The 10,472-nt window shown below is 31.9% G+C and overlaps 1 protein-coding gene across 1 annotated transcript in view; it reads left to right on the top strand.

Annotated features, from left to right (window-relative positions):
* Positions 1-1,264: 1,264 nt before the first annotated feature.
* The window catches only part of ldd (lipid droplet defective), a 187,042-nt gene continuing 177,834 nt past the window's right edge, over positions 1,265-10,472 (top strand). The window contains exon 1 of the mRNA XM_085961289.1: positions 1,265-1,774. The gene's annotated coding sequence lies outside the window, so the exon portion shown is untranslated. The remainder of the gene's footprint in view (positions 1,775-10,472) is intronic.

Raw genomic sequence — 10,472 nt, 5'->3', positions numbered from 1 at the left:
AACACATGCATAACGTTGCACGTTTTTTTTACCTTTTTACTACACTGATACGCCTCGCATAAAAATAAATAAGATCAAATTAATGATATTTACACGTATTATATCAATACATGTAAAATAATATCTACGAGTATGTAATAATAAGAAAATAAATAAGTAGATAATAAATGTAAAAAATATATTTTTAGAATTTTAGAATATATTAAGTAGGTACTTACATCATTTTCATCTTATAGCCGGAGTGCAAAGTTATGACGGATATTATGTTCTACCTACCTACGAACAATTTTTTAAAATCTACATGCTTTTTGCTTCTCCTACCCCCCCCCCCCCCCCCCACCCCGTATTTATATTCAAGGGCACCCAATTATTGCGTACGTGGGTACTACCGCCCCCACCTAGGGGACGATTGCACAATGTTGGGAAACACTGAATTCTAACAGGAGACAATATCAGAAACCGTTTATTGACTCTCGATCCTTTCGTACCAATCTGCAACTACGTAGATTCCTCTTAGATTCACTTCTACTTTTCCAAACCCCTTACCAGTTTCGACCTACCTACCAATAATAATTAATTTAATTCTTTTATGATTATATTGGTATAACAAACTGGTTCAAACATAATCCTTCTTCATAATGTTTTTGCATGAATAAATCAGGAATGCTGTATAAAGCAAAATACTACAGTACCATTACAGTACCTACCTACAACCGCCATTCGCTTAGCACAAAAAAAATATTTACACTTCGGCAATTGGCCGCCATTCAGTGTTGCCAACCGTACTATAATTATAGCATATAATAAATTTTGGTCCGCGTACTATATATTATGATATAAAACAGGTAGTGTACGCCCAAAATACTATAATTTTGAATATCGGAAAAAATATGTAAAAGGTACTAAAATTTCGATATTTACGTTCGTTAAATTGGCGAAAAGTACTATAATTTCGCAATATAAAAAGATTTGGAGAACTTGGAAAAAAATTGCTCGAAAAACATAAAAGAAATCCCTTGACTGATTTAAAATGAAATTTCTTGAATTCTTCGGTAAGCATTTTTGGTCGGAAGAGGTACCTAAATAAAAAAGGGTCTCGGAGTTTCTCAAATTCTCCGTTATTTTTTTTCTGAGAAACAAAAAACCTATACATTTTCAACAGCTGATGACAACACGTACTATATTTTTTCCACAAATACTATAATTTTGTGGCTCTGTACTATAATTCCACTTTGAAAAGATGGCAACACTGCAATCGGCCGCCATTCTGATTTGAGCCATTCCTCGAGTTGTCCGCGACGAGTGCGGTTGTTATTGGCAATTTTGCCGCGACGTTTTGTGGATATTTTACCGTTGATATTTCGTGTTTATTAAATAAAATTGTACATTTGATAAATTATCGGAAAGCTCCGCAATAATAATGTCATTCATTGCAACACTCCAATTTATTATCCAACTACAATATACAAGGGTTTTATGAAATCATAATGCAAAAAGTTTTTACTTCAGCGACTACTTAAAATAAAAGTTTACCGAGCACTTTGAAGTTTCAATTATCACAAAAAAAATACTTTTACCTTCAAACTAAACTAAACATCGTGTGTTAGGATGTTTTAATTGAAAAAATCAATAATACAACATGTAAAGTGAGCTATTGTGTGTGGTGTTTAGTGCACTTTGTTGTTTTTTTGACGATTGCTGACTTTTGGGAAGTAAATAATATTTTTACCTGCGACAGGCACAATCAAAGAATTACTACATATCTCGAGAGCGGGTGAGTTTCACAACGGACTTTATTATGGTTTTAAAATGTCTGTATATTTTACACAATATTACCTGTTTATGACAGCATTTTGATTCTGAAATAAATTTGAATTTATTTATGAATCGAAATACCTAATTTAAAAATCACACATCCTCATTCCTCACATGACATTAAAAGTTACTCAATATTGTCAAACTTGTAGTAGTTATCTTCTTTCATTTAAATACCTAGGTAATTACATTATTAATTTGCATAGGTAATACATGGAAACAAAAGTAATTAACTTACAATAATATTGACAAAATAACCTTTGACAGCGATTTCGTATACAAATTAATTGTATTAAAAATAATTGTACCCAACGAGGTTGTCTGTTTTTCTGACGATATTGTAAATTGAAATGTCCGTAAGAACGGTTCATCGTTAAGATAAATAATAAAATACCTAGGTACCTATCTAATATTATATTTATGTACTTGCCGCCTACTATCGTAAATTTTAAAGCTTGGAGACTTTCGAAAATATCTATATCCACAAAACCTGAAAACGACTGCTCGGTCAGTTTTCAGGGATATCTCTCCAAGTCTCCAATCTCCATTACAAAATACCTATCTAAAAAAACACGTTACAGTTTATTGCGCTGCCGAAATAAGTACACATGCCCGGGGTATAATAATTATTATTGTACATAGGTATATATGCTATTGCTACGGTGTTACCCTGAAACCATTTGACTTGTTAGTATCAAGATTATAATAAAACATAGCATAGAATAACCACCTAGATACTTATTTTTATATTTTTGATCATTGTATGTAGGTTCTTACTTATTGAATGTTTTTGATTATCAATTCTTGGCAAATAGCCACTATGTACTATTATAATTAGGGCCCGGATTTATATGGTAGTGCATGTCTTGTTAAGTGTTTGCAAAGCTAAGAGAGTTTCACTGAAATCTGTTTTGGAAGACACAGAATCCAAAAATAAAATTTACTGTGCATATAAATGCATATTTGAGACGTTAGAGCATATTTGAGATATTAGTGCATATTTCATAAATAAATGCATATTTTAGAGCTTTAGAATTTATAATTTTAGTTTTTTTAAATTATTATATCGAACTATAACTAAGTTAGGAAGGTAGATAGTTTAGATGCACTTGCATTTTTAATGCCATCTCATTTATTATTCAATTATTTGTACTTGTGAAAAAACTATTTTGAAAATCGTAATTGATTAACTTTATATTCATTGTTTGTGTTTTTTTTGTTCTGCTTTCATATTATGTTGAAAAATTATTAACTAAGTTATTCGATTTTTTGTCAGTAATATTGGGTAAAGTGAGTATTTACAATTTTTTCCCACAAAAAATTAAAATTTTTAACTGCATATTTCTTCGGTTTTAGTGCATATTTTATTGATTTTAAATGCATGCATATAATCATGTTTTTTTGTTGCATATAAAGCCGCTCCCTAATTATAATATAACATACATCAGAATACATTGAGGTGGAAGGTAGATAGATAGGTACTTACATTGTCAACATTACTTACCTACTGATCAATTTGAGAATACCTACATTGGATATGAAAAGATTGTTCAAAATCGCAGACGCTTGTCAAATCATCGCTCGTGTCACAAGTGTATGATTCGACGTCCATTCATCCGTGTTGTGCGGAAGAAATTGTAAGGTACTTTGGAAGGGATTACTAGAACTCAGTACCTACTTAAAACTTTTAATTTATTGACATTTTCAATTCTCGAGATTCGAGAATTCAATAGTACTTACATATTTAATTGTCGAGAATTCGAGATCGATTTGTTGATTTCTCGGGAAAATTTAACTGAACAGCATTTTTTTTTGTAAATTTCATGAATTCCAATCTTTTTTCTTGTTGATTTAACGTTTTTATTAGGTCGTATTCTTATTTGTCCGGTGGATGTTTATCCAGTACGAATCATGCAATCGATTTTTAACTAACTTCCCAACTAGCTAGACATTTGAAACTTTTAGAATATATTATCAGAACACGATGCCAATGCATTTTTTTTTTTTTAAATATTTTTAGCCATCTTTAAGTAGAATTGAATTCACTTTCAGTTAATTCTGTTGTGTATGAAAAGGTATTTCGGAAGAAATCCGTAATCCAATCCACTATTTTTGGTTGCTAAGGGGTATGGGGTTCTAGTAACTTAACTATTCATATATACGTGTGTTACTATGGAAATCAATATTTCTATCAAGTACAAATTTTTTTGATCGTTTAAGCTAGTCAAGTCAAGTTTATGTGATTTAACAGAAAATTCAAAAACGTTGTAAGCACTTACATGAAAAGTTCTTTTTATCTTGTAATTATTTTATTATGAAATGAGAATCTCAAAATTCATGAAAAAAAATATCTATGGAAATGAGACTAGATTTTTCTCATTATCTCTCGATAATTTACAAACTCTACGTCTACAGTTTACAATCTACATAGTTGATATTGTTCACGGACAATTGCACGCGTGTATAAGTATCTTATATATCTATATATATCCACAAGCATCTTGAAATAACTATTACCTGACCTCACTGTGATATTATATTAAATTAGTTATTAACTTACATTCGCAATGTTTTTCTTTTTATTCATTCATGAATGCGACCTTAATCAACGCACGCTGAGTGCAATACTATGTCTTTTTTTAAATGTATCGTTTTAAGTTATCAATGCAATACAATTAGATTTACGTACTGGCTGCATACAAAAAATCGCCTTCGATTGATTGATTATTCTTTATAATATTATGGTTATTTTACAATAAAAAGGGTAGTGATAATGCTATCACTAACTTTTATAGTGTGCTACTGTTGCACGAATAAGAATATAACAAAGTCATTTCTTCCATTAAAATGTCGTCACTACGCCGATAATTATTACTGCACACATAATGAAAAATGCAGCTTTTCGACAAAAATCACAAATAATTGAGTTAGTGTACGGATGATGCTCTACGTGAAATTCTGATCCATTTGATATATTATAAGTTAATATCAGTATAAAACATTTTTCAGTATACAAATCGACATATTGTTTTTCATTTTTTTTCGCGAAAATGGTGAGGAGGTAGTTATTCTAAATAAGAAAACAGCATCGATTGAAAATATTATAATGGTTTTTGCGTATACCATAAATCAAAAGATTCATCCACATTATTGAAAGATTTTAAGAAAAGTTGAAAAAACGTGAATGTCTCATTATGTCAAAATGTGCCTTTGGCGAATAGCTACCTGCCCTTTTGCTTATGGGGCAGAATATTATGTATTCCTATCTCTGTACATTCATTTTCACCAAATTATCAATACTTACGCGCTAGGTATTTGAAAATGTGATAGTCTTCAAAATTCCTAGGACCTAGAATTAAAATTTAAAAACTAAAAGGTTGCGTGTCTATTCTAACTATCCTATCTACATGATTATTGGCAAAATAATGGATGCTGAAAAAATCTTAGTTAAATTTAAAAGTGAGTGTTTACAGTTCTTTTAGACGTCAAAGTGTTGCTGTCATCAGGATATCTACATGAAAACTTAAGAAATATATCTAATATATAAAAATCGATATTTGTTTGTTTGTTCGTATTTTATGCGCTGCCATACCGTTCATCCGATTGCAATAAAACTTTGTCAACTTATTGCTTGCAATTGCGCGAAGGTTATAGGCTATATCTTATATATAAAAATGAATGTCTGTCTGTCTGTCTGTCTGTCCCGTATGCGTTCCTATACCATTCATCCGATTGCGATGAAACTTTTGTCAGTTGTTGTGCACACACCTGCGAAGGTTTCTAAATTGGTATTATATAAAATACAAAGTTTATTGTTTGTTTGTTCCATCCAATTTTGAATTTTTTACTACATATCAATACTATTAATTACGTTTGCATATTTTGGATTCGATTTTAATTTAGTGTTCTTTTGTTTGACCTTTACTCATATTAGAATCATTTTCAAATTGCCATATTATATTACACAGATTTTTTAATATTAAAAAGATAATTACTTATTATTATTTTTTAAATATATAAGATAAATGTATCCACGAAGCGACCCTGTGCGAAGCCGGGTACTTCAGCTTGTAATATATAAAAATAAATTGTAACAAAATTTCGATCTGCTGTATTCACGGTAAACTTTCCGTGAACCAGATGCAATCATAATCATCTGACTGAATCAATAAGGCTTGATTTTTTCGTTGCGCTCATTCATGGAGACGCCCTTACAAACGAAAATCACATTTTTATATTGGCTCAACAATCCAGTGTGGACCTTAAATAAGTTTACGAGAGATTTGAACCCGATACCGATGACTAACGAGCGGATACGTTACCACTCGACCATCGCGGGCATCATAGCGATATAAAATCAAATTAGCTGAAAACCGCTCCATACTAATCAGCAGTGGCGAGGGGTGGAGGTAGGCTGTTAAGATCTGACATAAATAGTGCACACTAAACTTTATCAGTCATACTTATTTGTTTTCATTGAACCAAGAATACAATTTACAGCTGATGGTGATAGTTCGTTTTTAAAATTCAATTAAACTCTGTATAATCCAAACCATAATAATTTATGTATGCAATGTGCGATCCCATAAAAATAGTGCACACCTTTTCAGTCAAACTTTGTTTTTGTTTTCGTTAAATTAAGAATGCATATTGCAGATGGTGTTGGTTATTTTTTTTAGTTCATTTAGCCCTGCCTAAACCATACCATAATTGATAAAAAATATTCTCATATTTATAAAATATCATAAAGTATGTATGATGTAATGGCATAATTTTTAATATTCTACTTATAGAATAGATAAACGAATATTTTTTTACTATTATCTACTATGTCTGGCCTGGATTAGGCAGAGTTTAATTAAATTTTAAACACAAATACTTACTATCTACACATTGTAATCTTAGTTCGATGAAAACAAATACGTTTGACTGACAAAGCTTCGTGTGCACTATTTATGTTGGTTCTTAACAGCTTACTTCCACCCTTCGCCACTGCTTATCAGTTAATATCGATACCGAATCGCCGACCAATTAATGCCCCGAATGCTTTACGACCTGTCAGAAATTTTTGTGTACATCAAATACACGTAAATTTAGCATAAAAAAAGCATAATGGTAAGTCAATGGACTGGATAGTTTCAGGTGGGCGAATTATGCATTGTGTTTAGGCGGTCATCAGGTTGTCAGTTGCTCGGACGATTATTATGCTGTTCATCCGTTCAGAGAAGGTGGTCAGGATTTTCAAATATACACACTGTTCCGCATGATTACTCGCGCTCGTTATTTCGATTAATACCAATGCCTCCTCACTTTAATTTCCGGTTCCAATACCTAATAAGTAATATTTTTTAATCAAAACATGAATAGTCTCGAGTTACAATGACAAGCTGTCATTCTAGTGAGGATTCAGCTAACAGTAAAGTTTACTTCAAAATCGACAAAAAATATCCCGAATTACCTAGGTATAGGTAACATCATAATGCGTTATTTTACTAGGTACTGAAATCATTAATTTGACGAAACGTTGTAATTATTATATAGATAAAACATACTATACAACTGGTATTTTGTATGTCTTCAAACATAATATACCTATATTGTCATTTTTAGGGTTAACTAGGCAAAATCCAATATTTTCTCTAGTATCGCATTCATCATTCAATACTACCTACCTATTAGTGAATCTGTCAGACACATTGAAAAGATTTTCAGCAATAAAATATTATAATGGATCGAATTGTTTATTATTTCATATCTAATTTTTACATATAAATAATGTCAAATGATACAATACCTAAATAAGTACTATCAATTCATATTATTCTCATATTCGAACACGATTGCCAGATTTTCAAAATCACAGATCGGGACATTCATTATTTCTAACGACAAAAAAAAATAAAGAATTAAGACATTAAGAAAAAGTACTTACATAATTTTAATTAAATTATAATATATGTAAATAAGTACATTTATATATACAGAAAAGAACATATAAAAAATAGTCATATATCGGTCATACAGTCACGGATACTGGGTGTGCGATAGGAGCAACGAGTAGATAAGGCGCACCAAGCAGCCTCTCATTACGCTAGAGTGAAGAGGCGACGTCGGACCTGGCTCGGCCACGTGCTGCGGATGCCAGAAGAGAGCCTCAACCTAGCTTGCATGTTCTTCAAGCCGGTCGGATTCCGGCGTCCTGGAAGGCCGCTAAATCCCATCTGTAGATTGTATACAGCGGAGCTACGGGATGCTGGAACGAAGTAAGAAGACTGGCGAGGGACAGGGATTCTTGGAGGCGCCGCGTGGTGTCCATATGCTCGGACTAAGGGGCGGACATGGAAGAAGAAGAAGAAGAATCCGCAGGAATCGCAGTTATTTAAATATGTATATTGATTAGAATATTAGATACAATTACAGGAATTACATTTTTATTTAAGTACAAAAATTTATACAATCATAACAGTTTTATTGAAAGTATTTTTCCGAGTTTATAGACAGTTTCAAATTTTATTCATAAATGATTGTACTCCGGGCTGTTTACAAAAATTAAGCGAGTCTCTTTAACTATACATTTTTGTATATATATACAATTTTTGTTAAGGCTATACTAGGGGCACGGTCTAAAACGATCGTGACTACGCGACGCGTAGATTGTGCAAATGACGTGTGCAGAACAAAACATAATTTGTCATAAAAAGTCAACATGCGTCCATTTAATGTTTTGTTTATTGTTATATTACTAATAATACATTCATTGACATATTTTCTTCTTCAACGTGTTTTAGTCATCTTTACACGATTTAAGAATTAATTCCCCCGTCGCCATCACAAAACAAATTGACGTGTTCACAGCTCGACTTTCGCTCTCCGATTGCCAGCCAGTCCGAGATTTCGTCGCACCTATAGTTGAAAATTATTTGCCGTTTCACTGAAGTACCGTCTTAAAGTCGAGATTTTCAGAGGCAATGCGGGACTCGGGATTTATCTGTTGAACTCGGGATAATCCCGCTCATATAGAGTCGTCTGTCAACCCTGCATTCGAACGACAATAATTATTTCTACACTTATGTCACATAGGTACTTTATTTGACAGATCTCGTGACAATAGTGACATACTTAGTCACGAGTAAGAATTATTTTGCTTTGGTGAAATATTGTTTCGCTTTGTGAATTTCCTCCTTTTTCTATCTATGTGATTAGTTGACAAAACTAAGTTTACTTAGGTACTTGTATTTTAAAAATGTGATAATGTTATTTTCTTTTGGTATTATTTAGTTTATGTGAAAACTATTTTTTTAATGTTTAAATATTTTTTGTTAGTGTGAATTTTGATTAAGTAACTCGATGTCCGATTAATTCCCATCCATAATGAATCATAAGGAATAACATCTATATAATATATTATCTCAAATCTAGTCTTTTCGAGTATTTGTGTTTGTTTGCTCATATAAGTCACAATATTATTAATATCCAGTTATGACAAAATTTCTGAACCCTTTCAAGTGGCATGTAGATATCTAGTTTGTCTATAATAGGGTTCATTACATAATATGATCTACCTGAGAAGAAAACCTATTTGAAACAAATGAATACCTAAAATTTGTTTATCATTTTATGGAAGCAATAGTTTTTTTAAAAATCGAATGCGACTCAATTTGAAAGTCGCCGAAATGCCTGCCTACCTGACAATATTTTAAAGCACTGCTATCGCAATCTGAAATGGCGATAATTGTTTTCTAAAATCGATTAAACAATAGTCAATTGAAACAAATGACACCGTAGTCCTGGTAGTATTAGCAATGGACTTGAAAATGCATACAAAATGTCACTCACCTGCGACTTTAGATAGATTGACGTTTGATTGTTTTAATTCAAATGCATTAACTATTGATTACCGACCCTTAAAAATCTACCACAGTTTAAACCAGGTAGGTACCTACCTAATCCAGATGTTTGATGATACTAATATACATGGCCGCACCAATGGTTGCTGCCACCCGAATACTATCTCAAAGTTAACCCCCCCCACGAATATTTAATACATCCTTTAATGCCAATGCTAAAAATATTTTATTTTCATCATAATATTTACATTTAGGACTTAAGGGCCAGCTGAAGAGCCCGCCTTTCAAATATAATTCAGTATAAAAAGGACCTCGGCGTCGTAACTACGTCAATTTAAATCGATCTTTTCGCAAAAATCACTAATCATCGGAGATTTTATTTCAAGAAATATTATTATTATTACTGATAATTTCTGCCGCGCGGAGAATTATTATTATTTTATGAACACCTGCGAGATGAAGCCGATCAGAAAACAGGGCTGTCAAAATAATATTAAGCATTCATATTTTTTAAATGTTAATTTCATCATGGTTTTTAATCAAACCTGTGCAAGTACGTACTGATAACTTGGGTGGATTTTGTAGCAAACATACTATTGATATATATACGGGTATATTATTATTATAACCCAATTCAAATTGAACATAGGTTGATACTCAAATACTATTATAGTATGTTTATGATTTCGAGAAAATAGTACGATGGTATAATTAATCCATATCAATTATTTGAAAACATTACATTCGCACTTTGCACAAAATTACAAACACATTCGAAGTTTGCCGCACACGTACAGACCACGTGATATT

The sequence above is a fragment of the Rhyacophila brunnea genome, unplaced genomic scaffold (genome assembly GCF_057557595.1).
Source record: "Rhyacophila brunnea isolate RB1 unplaced genomic scaffold, BYU_Rbru_1.0 scaffold_12, whole genome shotgun sequence".
Lineage (NCBI taxonomy): Eukaryota > Metazoa > Arthropoda > Insecta > Trichoptera > Rhyacophilidae > Rhyacophila > Rhyacophila brunnea.
This window is presented reverse-complemented; position numbering and strand designations above follow the sequence as displayed.